The following is a 13,028-nucleotide window of genomic DNA, read 5'->3' on the forward strand; positions in this document are numbered from 1 at the left end:
TAATGGTTAGTTCATCGAACTTTTTAAGACATAAGGAAATAGGGTAATGGCAAGTTTGTCTTCATTGGACATAAGGAAACATGGTAATGGCTCAAGGCCCAGACACATGCCAAGAATGGCCCAAGGCCCAGAGACATGCCAAGAGTGAAAGCATGCCCACTTACAGACCACCAGCTAATTATTCCAAGTGGCCTAATTTTCCTCGAATAAAGTTGATGAGTTAGCCTGTTAGCAGATGGCAGTCATAGGTGAGGCTAATTTTCTTTGCCATTTTACCCCTTCTTTCTCTAACATATTCTTTCCCAATTTTTTTTTTTTTTAAAGAACTTGTGGTTTTTTATACCAAAATATACCTAATAACATTGTCCTTTTACTTTTTGAATCATGTCTAATATAAATTTATGTTAATGAAACAATAATTTTATCAATCGAATTTTTTAAAATCAAATTGAAACGATTTAAATTTTCTATCTAGTTTCGATTAGGTTATTTTAATGGTCATATCGGCTAAAGAGTATGAAAGGTAATTTAAATATTGAAGAAAGGGACAGAAAGTTTTAGTTCTCCAAGAATTTCATTGGAATCACAAGACTTTAGAATTAAAGGAGCGTGCAGTGAATCGACATGACTGAGTGGAGCGAACAGAAAAGTGGCCTAAGTCGGCAAACATTGCTTCATTTCCTGCATCATACAGTACAGTTTACAAGCAATAAAGTTTGCATCTCTATGTGACAAATTAATAGCAGGATTTCAAAATATGATGAATTGGGAGACAGGAATGAATGTGTACCTGTTATGCAAATAACGGTTCCTCCGAGAGAAATCCATGCGTTCAGAGCATCTCTTGTGAAATAGTCCATAATATACTTTGGATAGAAAGCACGTAAGACGCTTGGATCATGTTTGATGAGGTTGTAAAGGCCAATCCCCGCGATAAACACAAACCCAATCAGAACAGAAGGAGGAAATGAGTAGCCGACAAGATCGGTTCCGAACCTCTGGACTAAGAAGAGGATAATCAGGATCGCCACAGATATCCCAACAGCTGCTTCTGCAACCTCAAATTCAAATAAAATCAAATCATATTTGAGCAGAAATATTTCTTTCCAATTGCAGTAAGACATGATAATTTTGTATGAACTAGTATCTATGCGTTAGGACATGAAATTTCTATATGAACTAGTAGGCTGTATTGAGTTAACCCTAGACTGTCATATATGGGGAGGAATACTTGTTACCTTGCACGCAAGTGCATGATGTGATGGTTGGGCAGGTTGGTTTGCACGTCTCGGTAAGTTTCGGTTCCTGCGGAGCTGCGATGCTGCAGTGTTTGTTGATCTATGGTGATGACGATTATGCTTCGATGCTGTCAGTGCTCTTTACGCATATGTACCAATATATATGTAATAAAAAAAGAGCCCATAATTTTTATAAAAAGAACTAACCCCTCCCATCTTTTAAAAAAAGAATACTTGTTACCTTGGCTTATTGAGATTTTATATTGTAACCCTCCCACTGCGGAACTGTTTCATACACGTACAAATAAAGATTATGTAACACATATTGAATAACCATAAATTTTTCCATGTACCAATATATATGTAATAAAGAAAAGACCATAATGCTTCTAAAGAGAATTAATCCTCCCATCTTTAAAAAAAAATATTTGCTACCTTGGCTTATTGCGATTTTATATTGTAACCCTCCCACTGCCGATAGAACTGTTTCATACACGTACAAATAAAGGTTACGTGTAACACATATTGAATAACCATAAATTTTTCCATGGACGGCACGTTTTTAATCGGCTGTAAAACTAGATTTGTTGCCACTCATGGGACAAGAAATTGTGAAGTAGTTCTTTAACTACTTGTCAATAGGAATATAGATTGGTATTTCGAAAAAATCTGTTCCTCTCTGAGGATGATACCTGATACGCAAGGAGTCAAGACAACATCTCCAATTACAATGGACGTTCCCATAGTATTAACAAAGTTGTCTTCGCTACACCGCTTTTTTCTATAGCTTCCTTAATGCCCAAAGCTATTTTCGACTGTATGTTGGGAGTGGCAAGCTTATATGTTGAAAGATCCCCGTCCTCTAGTTGAAAATTGGGGATGAGGCTTACCTTGGCATGCCGGCATATCAAGGAGTACAGTGCAAATGTACCACCTGCACAAAGGTAAAAGAAGATTAGTTTTAATCATATTTTTATTAATTCTTAAACATTTTGATTATTTTAAAATAAAAAATGTTTTTCTGAAATTACAAATACTGAAAATTCGTTCAAGAATTTACGTGCATAGACTAGTTTCAATCACATAAAGCTTGGATTAGATGTGAATTTAAGATATATATATATATATATATATATATATATATATATATATATATATATATATATATATATATATATTATTTTGGATTTAATTTTTGTGATTAATGACAAGTATTATTCCTGTTTAAGTTTAATTTATTTAAATTTAAATTAATTTTTAAATTTATATGTGAAATATTTTATAAAAAAAAAAAATTAAATATTTTTTTAAATATAAAATTTATTTAAAAAAATTATAATTAATTTTCTACTTTTAGTATTATAAAATTTAATTTTTTAAAATTATAAAATTTCGAAAATATTTTGGAATGTGTTTGCAAAGAAACTACCTACAACCTAAATGCATTTATACCTTAATGATATCAAATTCTATTTAAAAATGAAATTAAGTTATCATATATATATTACTAAAATATCTTTTATAAAATAAAGTTGATACTTATTTTTTAATTTAATTATAAATAAAGATATTACTAAATTCTTTTATCAAAAGACACAAAAAGGAGGTGTGATCTTGATGGAGTATGGGCAGTCGAACATTTCACAATCTCTCATATGTTATTTGTGGATGATGTTTTTTCTCTCATGGCTCTCATAGTGATATGACCTCATCCAAGGATGTTCTAAACAGGGAGTGTCACGCCCCCAAGCCGGCGGTAGTCTTTCAACCGCTCTTAGCGAGCTGCGGCACCACCGAACACTTTCTTTTTACCAATACTTATGTTCATGGACTACACCAAATTCACTTTCTCTTACTTAGTTTGTGTTTCTCAACCAAGTATTATTATGTTTAACCTTTATACCAATGAACACCCATACTCATTCATCATCAACATCAATTATAACAAGAACACAATTGCACAGTATAAAGGGAGGGGCAACTCACAGAACAATGAGTATGCCCGAAATATATGTATTAATCAGTCTTTCAACAATACAAGCTTTTACAAGTATTCTTTGGAAAATCCAAGTCTATACTTAACCAATTTACAATCATGGCAAACTACCTTTATTCACCTTTGTGCACACCTTGCACGATGGGTGGGTGCTCACCCGAGCTACCAAGACACCCTCGTCAAGTCTTGACACAAACCGGCACTTCAAACAACCCACGGCACACCTTGCCCAACCTTTGACTTTTCTCCAAGTGCATGCCAAAACCCGTGCACAAGTCCAACCTCAAGCACATGAGCTATGCGCTCATCCCTTGTCCCTAATGCGCACTTCGACGCGCACCTTATGCGAAGTTGTTGTGTGTGAATCATTGTTGGATGAATCACTTTGAACGCTCCAAGTGCATCAATATATACCCTTTGTATGTTGGGTGGTGGCTCACCCATCCGACCACTAAAACATATTTTACACACCCTCAAACGTGCTTGAACACCCATGAACAAGTCGGCCTAGCCTCCAACACCAGTCGGCCTCCTATCTCCATCGTTCCACGCTCCATCATGTATAAACCTCCTATCATCACATCTACGTGTGTGCTAACTCGTCGCTCCACCCGCGCGCGCCCGTCGCATGTGTGCCAACTCGCCGGTTCACCTGCGCCCACGCCCGTCGTGTGCGCCAACTCGTCGATCACCCACACCTGCGCCCGGTGTGCGCCCCGACTCGCCTCTCTCCCGCATCGGGCCCAGCGTGCGCCCCGACTCACCTCTCGCCTGTGCGCCCATCGCACAACCGCGCCCTCGCTCACTTCGCCCGACGCCCAACCGCATGCGCACCGAGGACCTTACATCCTCCTCCACCTAAAATCATTGTTGTCCTCGACAACATACCATCCTGGTAGCCATCCACCAAGATCATCAATATCCATGATGTCAACTCCTCCACATACGGCAAACATCCCTGCAACATATGTAGAACTCCATCTCCACCATGTCTCCTCAACAACCAACTGTCACCAAGCTCACCATACCAAGGTATACACCCCATCGGTATGTCATACATCAGATATCATCTCAATCCACGATCATCGACTCCTCTGTCACAATCTCCACTGCAACATCCGTGTCGACCCCATCATGTGTCATCATGTGAACCTCTGTCATGATACTTCAACAAGTGCTAACACGTCTCTATCATGTGCCAACATCTCATCCCAACAGCAACATCATCCTGTACACTAGATCCCCTCATGACTCAAGCTAGTTGGATAGCTAATCCAACCATACGCCCAAACCACAAGAATGCACATTCTTCCATCACCATCAGTCGTTTCTCAAAACAACCTGTCACATTCTTGACTCATCAAGAATCTATCCCCATAAGTGTAGACCATGTTCAGGTCCATGGAAAATCCATCCCATCTCATCTGCAACATGTCATGATGCTTGATGCCAAGCCACCCCTGCACCATCAGTCATACCTGCTCAACATGTTTTAAGGACTCACTGCCATGAGCAGCTAACAATGAGGCACATCTTCTCATCCATCTAAGAAGATGTAGAGGGAGTAGAGCCTGAAGGCTCTCCCTCACTAATAAGCTCGATCCATCTATCAGGATCCTCAATCTCCAATCTTTGTAGATAAGCAACCTGGTCCTCCCCCTGGACATCCGGCCTCATATACACCTCCTCCTCATCATCATCATCTTCAACCAACTCTAGCCTTCTTGACAAATCCAAGATGCTATCTGAAAGTGTCCTGATGACCAATGACTGCTTGGTAAGCTTTGCCTCAACAGTAGACAACCGCTTACTCATGTCTCCCATTCGCTTCTCGTCCTCCATTTGCACCACTCCCAATTTACAATCAGGCCTTGTCACTCCAATGGTTGGCACACCAATGGGTACATCCTCCCTTCCATCATAAATGTAGAGCTTCCTCAAATGTGGAACAATCATAGCATCAAATTGTTTCATGAATTCCATCCCCAGCACAGCCTCATAGTCGTCAATCCGCACTATAGTGAAATCAACATTCCCTGTCCATTCACCAAGTGTAGTGTCCACCCTTTCATCTATACCAAGAACTTCAATAGGAGGAGAATTCAATGTCTTCATTTGTGCCTTTGCCGGTACAAATTTTAGCCCAATCCTACTCGCAGCATCCTCACCCATGAAGTTGTGAGAAGCCCCACTATCCACCATAGTGAGTACATCAGCACCTCCAACCTTCATCTGAACATACTCCAACCTGTTCCTCTCAGGATCTCTCCGAGAGACCACCTCTATAGTAGCAGAAGCACCAAGTATCTGCATCATCCCCACAGAAGCTCCTTCATTCTTCGCATCAGATTGTGCAATCGTGGCCACTTTCGGTCTAGAAGGACAATTCTTCACTGTATGTGGTCCAGCACATATCCAACACTTCAAGGCTTTCTTCGTCTTCGAACTATCATCCGATTTTGAAGCATCATCCTTCTTCTTCTCCTTTTGCTTGTCGGACTTCTTCTTCTTATCATCAGAAGTCTCATCATAATGCTCCACCAACCTGTCAATAGCAGCAAAAGCCTCCTCAAGTGTTCTAATCCTCTGCCTCTTCACTTCTTTGCGTGCCCAAGGCTTCAACCCAATAATGAAGTTGAACACCTTGTCCCTCTCTGCCATGTCAGGAAGTTCTAGAACCGCACTTGCAAACTCCCGCTGATATGTCTGTAGGTTCCAGGTCTGCTTTATGAACTTAATCTTCATCCTTGCTTCCCATGTTTCATCCTGAGGACTGAAATGAGCCTGCAAAGCTTTCTTCATGTCATCCCACGAAGTAATGTCATCGGCACTGCCATTGGTAATTTGATCCATCTTCCTTTGCCACCACATCTTAGCATCCTTTGTTAAGAAATGAGTAGCTACCTTGACCTTTGTCTCATCATCAGATAGACCCAATCGTTCCAAGTATTGCTCCATGTCCCATAGAAAGTTCCCAAGAGTCTTTGCACTCCTTGTACCATCGTAAGATTCTGGTTCCTTGACTTTCACATGAGGCACTCCTCCACCCGAGTTATGCCTCACGGCCTTCTTCAACACCGTGATCTCATCTCTGGCTTCGTCAAGAGATTTCTTCAAGTCCATGATCTCTTCAAGACCTTGGTCCCTTACTTCTTCAACCTCCTTGAACCTTACTTCAAGTTGTGTACACATAAGATCAGTGTACTCATGTTGTGTCCGGAGTTCATTGAGCTCTTCCTTCATCTTCAAATTGGCCTCTTTCTCCTTAGCGAACAAGTCCATCTTCTTATCCCAGGAAGTTTCCATAACCTCTATCCTTAACAACACCTTTTCCATAAGTGTGATAGTAGCATCCTGCACATGACGACTAGACCCAGCCCGAGATTCAGCTACCATCTCTAACAACTTCTTCTTATTTTGCAATCTAGTTTCGACCATCCAACAGCTTCACTAGAATGCCTGCAACCTGAACCAACCCTTGTTCCACTTGTGTGAAACGACTTCCTTCACCTACAAGTACCCTTTCCATTGTTTTCAACTTCCAAGTGTATTCACACCTGCACTTCGTCACGAGCAACCCTGCTCTGATACCACCTTCACTTTGGTGAAGTTGTGTAGCAACTCCAACCTTCAATGCCTGAATCAGCTGCTCTGATACCACCTGTCACACCCCCAAGCTGGCGGTAGTCTTTCAACCGCTCTTAGAGAGATGCGGCACCACCGAACACTTTCTTTTTATCAATACTTATGTTCATGGACTACGCCTAATTCACTTTCTCTTACTTAGTTTGGGTTTCTCAACCAAGTATTATTATGTTTAACCTTTATACCAATGAACACCCATACTCATTCATCATCAACAACAATTATAACAAGAACACAATTGCACAGTCTAAAGGGAGGGGCAACTCCCAGAACAATGAGTCTGCCCGAAATATATGTATTAATCAATCTTTCAACAATACAAGCTTTTACAAGTATTCTTGGAAAAATCCAAGTCTATACTTAGCCAATTTACAATCACGGAAAACTGCCTTTATTCACCTTTGTGCACACCTTGCACGATGGGCGGGTGCTCACCCAAGCTACCAAGACACCCTCATCAAGTCTTGACACAAACCGGCACTTCAAACAACCCACGGAACACCTTGCCCAACCTTCTACTTTTCTCCAAGTGCGTGCCAAAACTCGTGGACAAGTCCAACCTCAAGTGCATGAGCTATGCGCTCATCCCTTGTCCCTAATGCACACTTCGACCTGCACCTTATGCGAAGTTGTTGTGTGTGAATCGTTGTTGGATGAATCACTTTGAACGCTCCAAGTGCATCAATATATACCCTTTGTGTGCGGGGTGGTGGCTCACCCAGCCGACCACTAAAACATAGTTTACACACCCTCAAACGTGCTTGAACGCCCATGAACAAGTCCACCTAGCCTCCAGCACAAGTCGGCCTCCTATCTCCATCGTTCCACGCTCCATCGTGTATAAACCTCCTATTGTCGCAAGTAGCTCGTGCTTTTGTCGCATCTCCGTGTGTGCTAACTCGTCGCTCCACCCGCGCACGCCCGTTGCGTGTGTGCCAACTCACCGATTCACTCGCGCCTACGCCGTCGTGTGCGCCAACTTGTCGGTCACCCGCGCCCGCGCCCGGCGTGCGCCCCGACTCGCCTCTCGCCCACATCGCGCTCGGCATGCGCCCCGACTCACCTCTCAACCGTGCGCTCATCGCACGACCGCGCCCACGCTCGGTTCGCCCGACGCCCAACCACATGCGCACCCGAGGACCTTACAGGGAGGCTCTAGTAGGGGAGCAATACCATACCACATGCATTGATATTTAGGGATATACATTGAAGAAAAATTGACATAATATATTGGGCATATAATAGGGGGTAAAGGGATTTTATATTGGGGGTGTAAAAAACGGAGCTCAAAGTTAATGAAAAATATGAAAGGGTATAAAAAAAGTTAATGAAAAAATGGATGCCTACAATATCTAGTGAAAGTAGGGGTTCTTTAAATTGGGAAGGTGTATTAAGTTTGTATTGGTAGGGGGTTAAGTAATGTGATTTTTAGAGGTATTCTCCAATATGTTGTCAAAAAGGGTATTGTTTAGTACACCATGAATGCATGTGCTATGTTAGAGATTCATTGAGTGAAACCCTTGTGGTTCTAAATCTATTCCAAAAAGCTATTGGCATGTAGGTAAATGAACAAAAAGACTCCATAGCTCAAATTTTTCTATTCAGGGATGAATTTGACTATTTGCAAAAAAAAATTTCCATTTCGTACTATGGAACATGAAGATAGTCTAAAATATCCAGGCACCTCTATGAATCCTAACCATTATAGTAGGGAAGATTGGCGGTGGCTTAATGGAAAATTTGAAAAATTAATAATTACTTGGTGCTTCAAATGGCTCTTTGGAGCTAGAAGGATAGTCCTTATCAAGTCCATCCTTGAAGCTCTATCGGGGTTTTGGATGTTGCTAGCTTGGATTCCTACAAGGCTTCTTAATAACATTCACAAGTGTTGTAGCAGGTTTCTTTGGATGGGTTATAAAGAAGGAATATTTTGTTCTAGGGTCAAATGGATAAAACTTCATTTCCTAAAGTATGGGATGGTTATGGATTCAAAATATTTCCCTACTTTGTTAAGGCCTAGCAACTAAATTTGGATGGAGGTTGCTATCTACAGATAGCTTTCGAATTGTTTTTTCTCACAAAAAATGCATTTTCCCAAATTCTTTTGAAGATTGGCTGAAATCGAGTGAAAATAAAAGATTGAAGATGTTGATCCTATGGAAAGAGATGCTTTCTTCTTTCTCTGTGGTTGAAGAAGGGCTTGCTTGGAAGGTCAGCAATGGTCAAAAAGAAAAATTGGCAAAGATCCTCTTGTCGACAATGGAGTCAGCTTTCGAGTATAAGTGCACATGATCCAATTTTTAAATGAAGAGTGTATTTTCATGCTTAACCAAGTCGGAGATCCTATAAGCACTTCAATTTGGTCTCAAGGATGGGTATCTACCCAATCCCTTAATCTGTCACTCGAATATCCGATCGTTTGGAATAATTACATTGTGGCCTTAAATAGGACACAAGCTTGAATCTGTGAAGAGTATATGGATTCTCTTTCTTGGGTGCACTAGAATTAGGGGTCTTATACTTCAAAAGATGATTACGTATATAGATGAAGGTATAGGTAGACAAATGAGGAGAGTTGGTGGTAAACTAAAATAGGGAAGTTAAAAAGCCACCCTAAATCCTGCCTTTTTATGTGGTGTTTGCTTCAAAGAAAATTTCCTTCTTGGAACCTTCTCAAGTGTCATTATATGTAGGGTCTGGATTTGTGTACACTCAAAAGGAACCTAGCTGAATCAATTGATCACTTATTCATAACCTATCCCTTCTTGGAAGCAGTATTGATAGATTTTAGGGATAGGTGGGGAGGGATCTTAAACTAAAATGAGGGATAATTTAGGGAGGCATAGAAGGAATTGTGGGATTGAATCAATCTTAACAAACTCAAGAACCTACCACCTTTAGTATGTTGGGGCTTATGGAATGTATAGAATAGAACTATATTCAATGACAGATGTTTTGTTCCCAATCAAGTGCCAATAAAAAAATTAGTTGATTATGATCTCCTCCCTACTCGAGATGGTTTCCATGTCCCTTGAAATGTGGTGACTAAGCAAATCGACAAATATTTTCCCTAGGCTTTCTTTGATGATGCAACTTTTGTTGATGGAATGTGTGGTGGTGGAGCTATCCTCTATCTCTTGAAAATCAATTTTGCAAACATCATAGTTCTTTAAGAAGGGGTACAAACAATTATGTATAGCTTCTAAGTGTAAAACTCCTCCTTCTCTTTGCTATTGAAAAACATGTTCATTTCTTGCAAATTTTGGTGATTCAATGGCTGTTGTGAATTGGTTCAATGAAGTGTAATGTTGACTTATTCGTACTTGCATGCCCATCTTTAAGGAGGTCTTTCATCTCAAACAACATTTTAACAAAATTTCTTGTAAACCCATCAACAAAAAAAAGAACTGAATAGACGAGATATCTAAAGAAAATACTCTAAAAAAATTACTCTTCATACCATCAAAATCTAAAAAATCACCTAACAAATAAATAAAGAGACTTTAGAATATTACCACAAACACTTTATTAAGAGATTTAAGCTACCTAGTTTTTCCTTAACACTATCGTATATCACAAGTTTTTTTATACAAACAGAAACATCTCTATTATCTATGTTTTATATTATGTTTTATCTACTGTATTTTTGGACAATCTTAGACAAGTTTGTTTCCTTTTAAAAATTACTGACATCTTTTATAAATAAATTAATATTCATTGTCATAAAATATCAAGAAATAAATTATTTTCCTAAGACACAAAAAGTATTTGGGAAAAGTGAATCCTACCCACTTACAAACTTTTAATAAATTAAAAACCCCGTGTGATTGATTTCCTTCAATTAAAAAATATGATTAAACTTTTAAAATTTTAAGCTATTATTGCTAGCTCCTTTCACCATGCACGACAAACAATGACAGAAAAGATGATTAAACTTTTAAAATTTTAAGCTATTATTGCTGGCTCCTTTCACCATGCAAGACAAACAATGACTTAGGGCCTAGAGTATGCCCTAAAACTGCTTCTGATTGGCTAAGAGCTCGTCTTCCTCTGACGTAAGGAAACAGGTTAACGGCCCAAGACCCAGAGGCATCTGGCAGGAGTGAAAGCCTGCTCCCTTACGGACCACCAGCGGGTTATTTCAGGTGGCGTGGTTTTCCTTGATAACAGTGATGTGTCAACTGACATTCGCGGATAGCAGCCAGAGATGGCTATCCTCACTGTTGGTTTGACAAACTGAGTTTGATAGGTTTTTCCACCTTTGAAAAAAAAAAAGAGACAAACAATGACTTTCTGTCTAAGTTCACATATTAATTTTTTTTGACAAGTAGCATATTAAATATTTTATATACATGAGTAATAAAATCCCAATTTTCTATTCTATTATAATAATTTTAAAACTCAATTTTAAATTGAGTACATGTATGTTTAAAAAAATATTTTGGGAGTTAGAGTTATCTCAACGTTCATATATAAAACGAATTATAAAAAAGAAATCAAAGACCTTCCCCATTATCGTTGGCCCGAAGTACAATGAACGCATATTTTATGAGTGGCAAAAGAGTGAGCGAATATATGATGATCGAGAAAGCTCCAATAAGATCTTCCGGTTTAAGGTTCCCGTTTGGAAATGTCGTGGCATATACATAGAGTGGAGAAGTCCCTAAACAACACCGATGGTCTGAAATGCCAACTTCAGAGTGGTAGCAGTGCTTAGCACCTGCAAAATAACAACCATACAAAATAGTGTTACAGCCTGCCAAAGTAAAGAACTATATTGTTCAAATGCTTACACCGGACCAACCATGGTTGATTAAATGGTGAGTGGTTTTACCAGAAAATTAAAACTGTTCTCTAAGTCAACAAGACAAACATAGTAACAATAAACGTAAACTAAATAGTGTTACATCCTGCCAAACTAAAGAACTATATTGTTGAAATGCTTACACGGGGCCAACCGTGGTCGATTAAATGGCGAGTGGTTTTACAAGAAAATTAAAACTGTTCCCTGAGTTCACAAGATAAATAGAGTAACAATAAATTTAAACTAGTAAATTAATAAAAAATATAAGCAATTTTTTTTCGAGAAGATTATATTTTTATCCTATTTAATATATCACTTTGATTCAAGTCAAGACTTAAAAGAGTAATTTCACATCAAGTATCATATTTAATATATCACTTTGATTCAAGTAAAGACTTAAAAGAGTAATTTCACATCAAGAATACCTTAACATTAAATGATAATTATGATTTATACAGACCTTCAAGCCTGGATGCGTCTTCGAAACTCTACTGGACTCCACATCCAACGAATCAGCTCGCCCTCTATTTAAAATGTTACTTCCACTCTGCATTCCAACCTTTGTCATCTTTGCTTTCCTGGAAAATAAATGAATCCACTAAACTAAAAATAATCTATTCGAAATTACCTTACTGCAGGCTATTAAAACTAAAAAGATCAGAAAGCAATTTGCAGCAAATACCATATTTATAGCTGCAGGAGCGGCGTTCGAATCTTCCCTCAATTATTGGTGTAAAGTCAACGAACCGCAGGACGGTATTTACTGCATTAAATTATTGGTGTAATATCAACTAATCCCGAGGACAGGTGTTTACTGCATTCAGTTATTGGTGTAATGACAACTAATCTTGATGACAGGTGCTTACTGCGAACATCTATAAAATTTTAACATATGAAAGCTAGACGTGATTGTAATTTCAAAAACTTGAGACAGTTTATCTCCATTTTTTATTTGGGCTAGTTGTTGTTTACACGCCTCTCCCGTGGGCCGTATGTATATTTCTTTGGAAATATTTTTTGCTTGGTTAACCGCACCACCAGCGACAATTCCTATGGTGGCAACTCTGCTAGGTTAAGTGGGAGATGATCCGTAACTTTCAGTGTAGTGATTGCTCTTCTCACCAATAACGGTGACATTTTGACTTTGTATGAAGGGAAACCATTCTAAGCCGGCACCGTCATCATTGGCGGTTAATATTTCAGCGCAGGTTAAAGATTTTTAAAGAAGGCAGATGAAACAATTTTAATATAAACACTTGTGTTTTTATTGTATTTATTGTAATATGTAATTATGAGAAAATAAAAATTTATTTCATTTTAATCACAGATTTAGTAACCAGACAGA

The 13,028-nt window shown here is 38.9% G+C and overlaps 1 pseudogene; it reads right to left on the reverse strand.

The window, feature by feature from the left end:
• Positions 1-583: 583 nt before the first annotated feature.
• Positions 584-12,251, reverse strand: LOC149202684 (potassium transporter 5-like; annotated as a pseudogene).
• Positions 12,252-13,028: the final 777 nt, after the last annotated feature.

This window comes from Pinus tabuliformis, chromosome 2_1 (assembly GCF_031772625.1).
Source record: "Pinus tabuliformis cultivar Carrire ecotype Pingquan chromosome 2_1, CPIR1, whole genome shotgun sequence".
Classification (NCBI taxonomy): Eukaryota; Viridiplantae; Streptophyta; class Pinopsida; order Pinales; family Pinaceae; genus Pinus; species Pinus tabuliformis.